At 32.2% G+C, this 13,553-nt stretch overlaps 1 long non-coding RNA gene across 1 annotated transcript; it reads left to right on the plus strand.

Annotated features, from left to right (window-relative positions):
- The first annotated feature begins 5,577 nt into the window (after nt 1-5,577).
- LOC127719076 (uncharacterized) lies at nt 5,578-9,041 on the plus strand. The gene is made up of 5 exons (XR_007990152.1): nt 5,578-5,680; nt 6,079-6,190; nt 7,130-7,258; nt 7,978-8,064; nt 8,865-9,041. It is a non-coding gene; the product is annotated as an uncharacterized LOC127719076 (long non-coding RNA).
- The last annotated feature ends 4,512 nt before the right edge of the window (nt 9,042-13,553 follow it).

The raw sequence follows: 13,553 nt of genomic DNA on the forward strand, positions 1-13,553 counted from the left end.
CTCTTTTACAATCTTTTCGAAACAATCACATAACAGCAAAGCTGACATGTTCAGTGAATTTAACATTTTACTAATCTATTATCGCTGTATTAGGCATTGAAAAAGGACATTCCATGTCTCAATCAGAAAATATTATGTACCCTGTTTTTAGAATGAAATCCTAAGTCCCCTAAAAAAGAAATAAACAGTAAGGAGATGTTGGATGATTATCAATAATACAACTATACAAAAAAATTTGAATGCGTTTTTGCCTCGCCTCGCCCAAATACCGAACTCCAAGTTAAATTAAAATCGGAAAGTCCGTTATCAAATGGCAAAATCAAAAGCTCAAACACATCAAACGAATGGAAAAAAAACTGTCATATTCCTGACTTGGTACATGCATTTCCTTATGTAGAAAATGGTAGATTTATCTCGGTTTTATAGCTAGCTAAACCTCTCACTTGTATGACAGTCGCATAACATTCCATTATATTGACAACGATGTGTGAAAAAAACCAAAACAGACATAATAGGTAAAAATGTCAAAAATAGGGGTATAGCAGTCAACCTTGTGTTATAATCTTAATCACTATAAAAATAAACAAATATGGCAACATAGAAAAACAAAATGGCATATAGACAAAGCACATACGCAAAATGAAAGACAAGAATACATTAAATGACCATAGCACAACAACACATAGGCGGGATGCATAAGTACCGAGCCATGCCAAATGAATATTACCAAAAATGGACTAAACAGTAAAGGTTATTAATTTACAAAGACAAATAAAAGAACACTATAACACGTAATTAACATGATAAACAACGTCAGTACCTAGAATCTATACTTCAAGACCATCATGTATTATTTGTGAAATTGATACGGAATATTTATCAACAATGTCTTGGTATCTTCCGATAAACTTTTCTTTAGAAAAAGGACGAGACGTTCTTTGACATAACACTGGTTCATCAACTTTCTTCTCAGACACCGGTGACGTTTTACAAAGTCTGAATAGCAGCTGCAAGCTCTTGAATACCGAATGAGTTGGGAAATGTATATCCCATATGCAGGTGAAGTTGGTATATTGCTACTAAGGTGGGGGAAATGGATAATTTGAAAATTAAAATCGTCTCGTTTGCCATAGATTCTGGTACTGAGATGACCGAATATGTCAAATTCGAGGTATAAGTCTAAAAATGAGGCAGAGAAAGCTGTGTCTGTTGTTTCTTTAATTTCTAATTTTGGAGGGTATATTAATGGAACCAAATAAGAAAAAAATGGATTGTTAATGGAGAGAATATCATCAATATATCTGAATGTGAAATTAAATGATCTGGCTTCTTTGATCTTCTTGTTTTTGACAAATGTCTGAAGGAACTTCGACTCATATGAAAATAAGAAGAGGTCGGTAAGGAGAGCCGCACAGTTCGTTCCCATTGGAATGCCGAAAATTTGTAGAAAAAATCTACCTCCAAATTCAAATAAGAAACTCCAGCATACTTTGATTTATTAAAGCAGTGTCTTATGTGTAGCTAGCCCAAAATAGAGGGTGCAGCTGCAATCTGACATTTCTGTTTATCTCTATGCCAACAATCCACAAAACACTACTTAAAAAATCAAAGGCTGAGCAGCACGAACCATATAAACAACTTGGAGTGATGTTAGGTGCTCCGGAAGGATCAGTAGATCAACACTTTGCACCCGTCATGTTGCTCATGGCTAGTACAAATGCGGTGGTGAATCTCATTCCATGATGTCACAATCAAGTAAAAAAATACGGGAATATGGATTCGACAATTGAAACCTATTCGTTCTATAAATGACAACCAACTCATGATGGCGACCGGAAAACTTTCAAAGGGATGACTTCAACTTTACCACTAGGAACCCTTTGTTTCATAGCTTCCTTCTAAGCAGCATTCCTTAATCAAATGAAGCATGAAAGGAAAGTTGTGATAATTGTGAGATATATAAATGCAATGCTGGAATGTTGTGAATATAAATTAGCAATTGGAATGATGACATGATCACTTTTGTCGATAACATGTTGTTCATAAATAGTCCTGATTGTCAATTTCTAGATGTTAGTCAAAATATAAAGCAGACTTAAAAGGTATATGTGGTAACCCTTTAATTCAATTTAGATAGGATAGAAACACCTTCCTCAAGCAATGTCCGAATTGTTATTGCAAAAGCAGACCCATCTACAGAGGAAATCAATTACTTAAAAGTTGAACTGCACTGTACATATCTCAGATACAAACTGTTGTAAGAGTGCAATTACAATGTTATAGGTGTCATGCGACAGGTCAAAGTATTGAATCATTGAATTAAACCACATAAAGCTTCGCTCTGTATGAAGCATCCTCTAGTTTTATATGTATGTTTGCAATAATATTCTAATATTTATCTTCAGATTTAAGTGGTGCCCCCTACAAAGATAAGGTAGTTCCATGAAACAAAGAAATTGTAAAACATATAATTTATAAACGACGGAAATTGAAATCTAAATATTGTTGATATTGTGACGACTTCTAAGAGGAGGGCCATTGGATTTAAGGTAAGTTGAGAAAAAAATCAATCCTGGTAATAATTATGATGTAAATAAATAATTTGATCTAAAAGAGATTTAGTATGATTGTCAATGCGTCAACCAGTCACCATAGACCAAAAGACGATATTTGTCCATTGTTTTTAAATAAAAAGTTTTGTTAAGGTTGATAAATAAACGCTACAGAATATGAAATGGAAAGAGTTTTGTGAACTTTCCTCATGAAACGTTGCCTTTAACACCCGAAATAGGCCAACAACAGAGATGTTGATGATATATGACATGTATATGTTATCTGTTATAACAAAGTTTAAAATAAAGTTTCTAAAATGAAAAAAAATAACATGTTTCTATCAAGTCATTGTGTCATCTATGATTCGTTGTGCTAATAGTAATTAGACACTAATTTGAATGTTTGGCTAAAATAGAAACCATGTTTTGGTCATATATATTATTCCAGTTTAAGCTGACAATATTGTTCTCATACTTTCAAGAGGGATCAAACCAACACATGTGATGCCTACATGTAGCAGCAATGTATACAACATTAGTGAATTGAACGACTATTTAAAATGTATTTGTATGAGCTTAAGAGACACAAGCGAAGCTCGCAATCTTTTATCTGTCTTGTAGCGAGTGCAAATATGAATTACCTTTTCCTCAGAACATGTATTCTATACAAATGTTCCAGTCAATGAACCATGACTATGAGAGTATGGGCATATCATCACCATAGAAATAAGATATACCGCCAAATTTAATACCACTGCATACCAATCTTATCGTTAATGATTCCCTTTAAACTGACCTGATAAAAATATGTAAAATTTACCGTCAATAGACCCTTACTGAGGGAGTGGGGCCATTTAATCTCCATGAAAATAAGATGTACAAATTGTAATACAACTGCAGATCAAATATTATAATTCTATCTTAAACTAGCATAAACACAAACTAAAACAAATTAATGACGTCGCCGCCGCCGACCATGACACAAGAAACAGCATGCCAGAGTCCGATCTACGCGACTTCTTCAAATAAGAATTAACGAAATTATTACCTCGATTTAAAATGCATCTATTGATTGATTGAAGCCCAGTTCCAAATATTTTATGCCTATTCAAGACGAGAACAAATTAAGACTTAGCTTTCATAAATATTTTGAAATGGAAGCGTTTGAATACCACATGCAGCTCGTTGAAATTTAAACTGTTGCATTTTGATTTAATTCGTGCAACGAAAATGTTTGGTATAAATGTTTGTTGTGGGTATACATGAGAAAACAATATCATAAATACTTTTTTGACAATACTATTGTGTTAATAACAAATAGATTTAAAATCTTTAATGGAATTTTGGTTTAATTTTCGGATTGTAATAAATATAATACGGCAGGGAATATACTTCTTAAGGAGGGTGAGGTTTTAAACGAAGCAACTTAATAAAAATGGCCAGGTCGATATTACATGAAGGAAACGCATTAAATAATCGATGCCATTGACTATTAACTGTAAAATGGCAAATATTACAGTTATATCGGCTATGTTTAGTATCATATTTATTCATCATAAAGCATTGTTGATACGTGTTTTATGTATCAAAAGGAAAGTCTTTCTATACCAATGCAAATTTGCCTTTTATTTAACAAATACTCCCGGCTCACAATTTCGTACGCCAGAAGCGCGTTTCAACAAAAGGTTTATCAGTGACGCTTTAATAAAAACACCAAAAAGGCACAATAAAGTACGAAAATACAGACCCCAAATTTCGAAGGTTTTACAAATACAGTTAATGTAATAGTTTCCTGTGGTAGACAAACCTCAGTATTTCAAACAGTTCAAAGTTTTTTTTTAAACAGCTTATTTTATAAATTTGACCAGTTCAATAATGATCCAAATCAACACAGAAGTGATACTGATAAAAAAAGTCTGGATGAACTTTATTCGAGATCCTTAAATGATACATTTAAGACTGTTCAGAAATTCTCCGTTAAAAGAGTAAATGGTCAGCTTGATCTTATCATACAATCCCCGGATTAGTGGGGAGAATGTTGCGAAAATGAAGCAAGCCAATAACAAAATTAAATAAAAGAAATTAAAATTATAGACTGAAAATTCATTTTAAATATTTAAGGTGTGATTAGAGGGTACAACTTTATGAAAATGAAAGCAAACCAATAACAAAATTAAATTCTTTAAGGTTAATTTTAAGTTATCAACTATTACAATAAATGTTAACATGTTTGTGACATCAAGGAATCGATAATGGCGGCATTTGTGTTAAATTCATTATACAATGATTTTATGTTGCCAACAATTCTTTGAACTAGAAATTAAAAAATCGATTATGTGAAGTTCGATGACCTTAACTCTTGTTTTATAAAAATAAAAATGTCATAATTAAATATTGATAATAACTACAAGTAAAACATTATTGTATGTATATTGACATATAACATTTCAACATCTAATTAACATATGTTACGTCAAAATCCTTTGTTGTCGAAAATTTTCCAATCGAAAACAAAAAGATTCAATTCACAGTTTTGTTAACCTTATACTATATAACTATATGTTCAACATATAGTATAGTTACTGTAAATAATTTATCTAAAAGACTGATTTTTTTTTGTTCATGTGATATTTACCACTGAGTAAAAACCTTCAATACCCTTTTCACAAGTTAACTTGTTTAAGAACTAACTTCGATTGCCGCAAAACCAACTTGATTACGTCGGTAACTAAAAAAAGGACATGTTCATACAAATCATATTACAAATTCGTCAAAAGAAACATCAAATTTTATAAACGTTTGCATCGGATAGATATTTGAAGGACCATGTTATCAAAAGATCATATCTCGACACTGATGCATATTCAATTAGTTTTAGTTTTTTCCTTAATAAACTGTCAGCTTTTTGTGATAACGTGAATTAATTGACTCGACACATGTAATTGATCGACGACGAAATAATATGAACTCGAAATAGATACTACTTGGAATGGGCAATAACCGAAGCTAATTCCAAATACAGAACGTGTTTTTCTCTACCGAGAACATTCATGCGCATCCCTATATAAATGTACTTCCACAGTATATCAGTAAAGTGTTCATTTTGTATCGTTGAACTGTAAGTCGCTGTAAGTATGTACATAAACTATAATTTAAAGTAGATTTTTTAAATGCTAAATGTTTTCAACTGTGTACTTTTTTAAAAGTGTTTCGTTTTTCAAGGGGTTACGTTTCCTTCAAAGTGGTAAAGAAAACTTCCCCTGTATTTCACATCGAAATTTAGCATGCAGTTGAAATATATTGAAATTTGAATATTAAACAGACTAATTAATATTTGTACTACAGTAAATGTTTCAATTATCTCTAGGAGACCATTGGTGGTCTACACATTACTGGACTTACAATACATGCATTTCATGCATGAATGAATGTCATAATTTTATCATCTCTTACCAGATAGGTACAAGCAAAGTCAAGCAACAAACTATGAATTTTAAATACGTTTTGTTTATATTAATATTTTCAGGAAATTATGTCGATTATTCCATTGTTATGTCTTGTATTGGTTGCTTGTGCTTCCGCGCAAAATCATGACAACTTCGACGATGAAACAAATGATCTGGTCAAGAGAGGAAGATGTAAGTTTGATAACTATGAAGCTATATCATATTGCTTTTGAAATATTTGAAGTAACTTGTGGAACTCATTCTCTTGTACAGTACAATTGTTGAATTTTTATACTTTCTAACGATTTTTATTGTTTTTTTAAACTAATTATAGATATAAGGATTAAAAGTGTGGACGCCAGACGTGTGTTTCGTCTACAAAAGATTTACTTATTTGAATGTATTATACCGATTTAGTGATAGGATTTTACTTTTTGATTATGGTTTCTTCAATGGAATCTTTAAAAGTATCGTTAGTGGTATCTCTAAGCGCGATATATTTCAAATTTGCGTTATATCATTGACCGTAAAGCTTAAAAAATAAAATAAATAGAACTCATGAACATGGTCCTGCATGATATATAAGGTATTCTGATAAAACGTAACATGTCAGTATTTTCATTCAGAGTGTTCGCGAATCTAGAAGTTTTATAGGATTGTCATAATACAATAATTACTTTTCTTGTGAAGCAGAATTGCAAAACTAAATTTGGTCACTGATTTGCAGTATGGTGTTGCTCTGACGTTTTGAAATCATTGGTTTCTTCGTTTTTCCTTTGAAGCTGTGCATGAATCGTCACAGTCAACAACGACTTAGTATATTCGTTTATTTTTTTTTATGGTGGTTTTGATTCAAAATGTGAATGCTCTATCATCACATAACACCGTATTTCTATGCTCATTTGGTATTGTTATATCACATTTTTCAAATTTATTGCAGATAATGATACACTTTATTTCATTTTTACCATTTTACATATGTTTTTAATACTATTGATTTCATGTATAATGCTGTATTTTATTTTACTATTTATCCAAATAAATATTTATTTAGACTGTCTAACAACTGTTGATAAATGATAAACCTTGCCGAGTGTCAATTTGACATATGATATATTTTACATGTTTTAGGGACGCCAACTTTTCAGCACACAGGAGGTTTATCTGGAAACGTTGGAGCAAATTACAAATCTAATAAAGGTCATAATATCGGTGGATACGTTCATGGTAACTTAAACGGCCGAGGCCGGGTAATAGACGGTATGTACGAGTGGTATGCAATACATTTACCTAAATCACTGACGTAAAAACATAAAGTCTTCTCGTTTCAATCCATATACAATATCTGTGAAAGCAAAGAAAGTTGAAACATTTGTAAGAAATGAATTGTATTCAGTTTTATATTGATGATCATTGTTTATTATCGGGTCGTTCCCTTCTACTGTTTATACATGAGCTTTGTCGGATGGAAATCGACCTTATGCAAATGAATATAAATACATACGTTAGCTTATTTCGAGTTGAACAAATCTCTATGTTAATTATGTAACTGTTTGAAAATTGAGTTGATGTAAGAACCCTACAAAACAGACCAAACTTTATCTTTTATTTCGTATTTGAATGTTCCAAAATCAACATGTAAATGTATACATGCTCTTGCAAAAGGTCGATTTCCGTCCGACACAGCTCACATATACAGTGGATTTATCATTTTTCGTGGGGTACCAATTTTTGTGGGTTTCGTTGGTGTTGGTGAATTACGTAATTAATGTTCTACAAAGTACAGATTTTCTACAAGCTAGTTTTCAAACTTTGGAAAATCCACGAAATCAAATATCCATGAACATACAATTTTTCCTCAATCCACGAAAATGGGTACCTACGAAAATAGGGAATCCCCAGTAGATGAAAAAAGTATGCAAAACACTTAATGGAAATATTTTGTTCTCATTTTATTTTTTCTGAGTTTTGCTTTCAAGGCGCTGGTCTTCGCGGTAGTTATAATCTTGGAAACGGAATGCGTATTGGTGGACATATTCATCATAATTTTGGGGGAGGAACAGGAGGTAAGATTGTTAGAAATTACATCTAAATACACATGAGAATGAAGTGGGAATTCATTCAAAACAATGCAGCTCGTTACTACACTCTTTAAAAGTCTTTGACACTGAAGACAGTGTACTCTTCTGCTGCATAAATACTTACATGTATACTGACTCTCAAGTAATATTTTAAGTTTTTAAGCATTTTTGTTATTCATTTTGTTATTATGTAATATTGCAACGGAGTATAAGAGTGCATTTTTATAAAAAATATTATCGAAGAAGGTGCTGTTTTTATTGAGATGGTCATAAATGAGTTTATCCCATTTCCCTTTAATTCTCATCACTGACGCTCGAATCAAAACATTTAAAAAAGACTAAATAAAGTTCGAAGTTGAAGAGCATTGAGGATTTAAAATTCCGATAGGTTTTGTCAAATATAGCTTATGTAATATATTCCTATAATGAACTGCACCAAAATTTTAGACACAGAAAAAGAGAAGAAAGCCAAAGGATTCGGCTCTTATAATATATGATTATAAGCCTATTATCATACTAACAAATGACCTGGTCGTATTATAATCACACTGAAGCGGTCATATAATAAACACACGGAGACGGTCGTATAATAAACACATTGAAATGATCGTACAATAACCACACTGAAACCGTCTTATAATAAACACAAACTTAAACGGTCATTTGATAAACACACTGAAACAGTCTTATACTGAAAACAACAGAATTACAATCAGTTTGAAAGTATAAAGTGTATTCAAATAAATATATTGTAAACTAAACTAACAATTACACTTTGTTCAAAGGTGGAATTTCATTCTCGAAGTCCTGGGGTAAAAAGAGATCCTCAACTGTCTGCATGTCAAGATGTGCCTATGCTTGCAGAAATTCAACGGTTAGATGTATGAAGAACTGTCTTGTGAATATGTGCTGATATGATCTCTAGTGCTGTGTTATGAAATAAAGAGTAACTGTATCCATCATCATGTCTTTGTCTGTATGCATGAAAATAAAAAAAAAAGTTCAACACGATTTTTACCCCAATAGAGTAGCAACTTACCACTTATACTTATAGTTTGTTATTAAATGCAGAGTAATTTCTTTATTGTATTTGGTCTTTGCATGACAACAACCAAAAGAGTAGCAACTGTTTACCCAAATAGTAATTTCTATCTTGTATTAAGTCTTTGCATATCTGTATGGAAATTAAAAAAGTCCAAAACGAGTAGTAACTGAATAACCAAAGAGTTCGAAACGTACCAACATGAATCTCGCAAGTTCCAAATACAATCGTTTATCAAGATTGCATATAATTTGACCAAACATTTCAACAATAGAAAACTGTGTTCTGTATAAATTTCTCTCATATGACAATCATATATAACTATAAGGAGATGTAGCATCATCGTTAATGAGTCCAAAATACGTGAATGTTAGCAACTGCAGGTCACCGTACGGCATCCTGACATGAGCAAAACCCATAAGATAAGCTATAGAAGGTCCCGACATGACAAATGTAAAACAAGGCCTATTATATGTACAAAACAATAAACGAAAACAAAAAATACGATAGACAGCGACTTTCGACTAACACTGAATGAATGTCTTCTAGCTTGGGACAGACACATACATGATGAGGCAATGTTATAACTTAATATAAGAATAAGGAGATGTGGTATGATTGCCAATGAAACAACTATCCAACAAAAGTTGAAATGAAGTGGATTTTGATATTCAACCGTACGACCTTCAACAATGAGAAAAAAAATTACCGTAAAGTCGGATATAAAAGGCCCTGATATGAAAAATATGACACAATTTGATAGAGAAAATTATTAAAGATAGTTTCTAGTGCTCAAACTCTCCCTAACTTGGGAAATTGTTATTACAGCACAACATAATAACAAACTGTTAAAATCAGTCGGAAACGTCTGTTTGGCCATGTGATGCATGATATATATAGATAATGTCATTGTGTGTTTGTCTTTGAAATACACCCAGCATATTGATTTATTCACTTCTATGTCTTCATTCTCCCATGTTTTGTTTGCTAACATCGAACATGTTTTCGAAGACTGTCACACATTGTATTATTTTTGAAAGTCTTTCTTACTTCAATTTTTCGCGTTATGAACTTTCCATTTCTATGTAACTATTGAAATTATAGTTTTACGTATCTCCCAGTTGATACAATACTTTTTTATCATGATTTCAATAATAGAGAGCTGCTGTCTATATATATGTATATATAAAAAAGAAGATGTGGTGTGATTGCCAATGAGACAACTCTCCACAAGAGACCAAATGACACAGAAATTAACAACTAGTCACCGTACGGCCTTCAACAATGAGCAAAGCCCATACCGCACAATCAGCTATAAAAGGCCTCGAAATGACAATGTAAAACAATTCAAACGAGAAAACTAACGGCCTAATGTATGTACAAAAAATGAACGAAAAACAAATATGTAACACATAAACAAACGACAACCTCTGAATTACAGGCTCCTGACTTGGGACAGGCACATACATACAGAATGTGGCGGGGTTAATCATGTTATGTCCATTTAGGGTGGATAGACGTTCAATTGTTCTCTGTCCAATTGGTTTTAAAAACATTTTCTTCCGCCTAATGTTTTTCTCGAGCTGTTTTGTTTTTTTTCAAATTAGGTCGTTTATATATTTGATTATGATATTGAACAGTTATGGAGCTTTTCAAACTGACAACGCTAAACCGAACACATTTCCTTGTAGGACCTATCTCCTCAAACACTGTTTTTTTTCTTTTTATGACTACTTTCTCCCAACAGTAAAAGAAACGGATACATTTGTTTTTCCAAATTGCTCGTTATATCCTCAGAGTTTTACGTATAATAATGACCGAAGCTTTCCCGGGACTCCATATGAGAGTAAATTCCCCTTTTTTATTTGAAATAAGTGAAATGTAATTGTAACTGGTAAACCAAAAGTTATAGAGATCTAGGGTCGTTTGATTTGATGTCCCTGGTCCACCAAAAAAAAGTCAAAGGTCAAGGTCAAGTTCTAATTTTTGATTTTGGATAATTATTGCTTCTCTTCACAAACCGTACAAAATATCGACCAAATATTTTTTACTAAACGGTGAGTTGCAACATTTCGTTACGTTTTGGTATAAAAGGTGCGTTGACATTTAATGAGAGTTTCGTCCCCTGTAATCTTTTAATTGAGCTGTATTGTGAAAAAAAAAACCTCATCAACCATGTATAGTAAAGACATCGGGTCTCTTGATTCGAGGTCCTTGCTCTATGACCTTGCAATTGAGGTAAAGGACAAAAGTAAATTTGATGTTCTAGATTTTGACGAATGATATAAATTTATATTGATATATGATAAAACCATAAGGTCTTTTGTATTTGGTAGGAAAACATATGACCTTGAAAAAGTCTACCAGAAATGACCGTAAAAACTGGAAGTAGCAATTTTTTGGCATGAATTAAATGTATAAGTATCTTGAACCATATATTGTTGGGATCAATGTCAAGTCACCTATTATATGATACCGGTAGTGATATTTTCCAACTTGAAGTATAAATTATCTCCCTTATTTTAAGCAAAGAAGTAAAGACACCATAGTTTATTTTAGAATCATCTTTCAGTAAGCTATCATCTGATACCAGAAATGACATTTTCAACACTAAGCAATATCTTCATATCAAAATATGTCCATTTGAGGTGGGAAGACCTTCAATTGTTGTAAGATCTTGAAAAAGTCCACCAGAATAGACAGTAAAAAAACGAGAGTAGCAATTTGTTTGCATAAATTAAATGTATAAGTATCTAGAACCATATATTGAGGTCATTGGTCCACCAAAATAAAAGTGAGGTCAAGGTCAAAGGTCATGTTTTAAATTTTGATTTTATTGTTTCTTCTAAGAAACTATACAAGATAGCGACAAAATATTTTAGATAAACCGTTAGCTGTTACATGTCTTAACATATATATTTTGGTTAAAAGGTTTCGTCGAAATTTAATAGGAGTTTCCTCCCTTCTTTTGTTTGAAATTAGCAATATTGAAACTCATTAACTATATACAGAAGGGACTAAGAGTCATTTGATTTGAGGTTCTTACTTTTGAAATTTAGGTCAAGGTCAAAAACAAATTTGACATTTTGTTTTGAGCTTTGCAATAAATTCACATTAATAGGTGATAAATCTATGGGGTCTTTTGCATAAGGTTGGTAGACACATTACGTTGAAAAGGTCAGCCGAAAGTGATAAGATATCGACAAAATATTTTTACTAAATGTTTAGTTACGATATGTTGCAACACATGTACTTTGGTTGAAAGGGTACGTTGACACTTTCTCCCCTCTTATATTTTGATTAGCTGTATGGTGAGAGCGAAGCTCGAATCCTCATATGGAATTTACTGACCCCATATATATCGTATTAGGTCACTAGCACACCGTGTAACGAATTCATCTTATCGACTATCTTCCCATGTGGTATTAAGACTAGCAGCCTATCAAAGTGATTTAAAAGACTTCAATACTTAATTTTAACATGTTTAAGAACCTACTTCCATTTATCTGTACAAAAAACAAATGCCAACAATAACAACGTGTTAGCTTTAAATTTGTTTTATGAATGTATTTCAATCGTTTATTACCAGTTTCTTCGTCTGTTTATTAATAAACCTTTCAGATGTCATTTTTGTTTTAAAAGGGAAATAACCCCTTACTAACCCCATATGGTTGCTAACCGTATATGGTAACTTACCATGTATTTTTTAGGACACCCTATATGAAATATATATATGGTCACCACGTGTAGTCGATTAACCAATCATATCCCCATAAATCTATAGAAGGTAATATTAATGGGGTCAGTAAATTCCATATGGGTATTCGAGCTTTGCTCTCACCCCATTTGGAATTTACAGACCCCATATATATCGTATTAGGTCACTAGCACACTATGTAACGAATTTATCTTACCGACTATCTTAACATGTGATATTTAGACAAGTGGCCTATCAAAGTGATCAAATCTTCAATACCGTTAGTATTAAGAACCTACTTCCATTGTTCTATACAAAAACAAATACCAATAATAACAACTTATTAGCTTTAAACGTGTTTTATGAATTTATTTCAATCGTTTATCATCAATTTCTTCGTTTGTTGAAACCTTTCAGATTTTTCCTCCACACCGTGTTGATTTTGTAAAGGGACGTTACACCACTACTAACCGTGTATTGAAATAAACCCCGCCTACTAACCTAATATGGAACCCTACTACCTAATATGGAATATACATGGTCTCCACGCGGTTGCATTTAACCAATTATATTCCTAGAAATATACAAGAGGCAAGATAAGTCGCAATACATACAATTTGTTTGAAAGGTAACGTATCCCCTCTTATATTTGACATTACAAAATGTAGCTGCATGGTGATATAACTCATTGACAATATAAAGGAGAGACCTATGGTATTTTCATTTTAGGTTCTT

Source organism: Mytilus californianus, unplaced genomic scaffold (genome assembly GCF_021869535.1).
Source record: "Mytilus californianus isolate M0D057914Y unplaced genomic scaffold, xbMytCali1.0.p SCAF_10, whole genome shotgun sequence".
Classification (NCBI taxonomy): domain Eukaryota; kingdom Metazoa; phylum Mollusca; class Bivalvia; order Mytilida; family Mytilidae; genus Mytilus; species Mytilus californianus.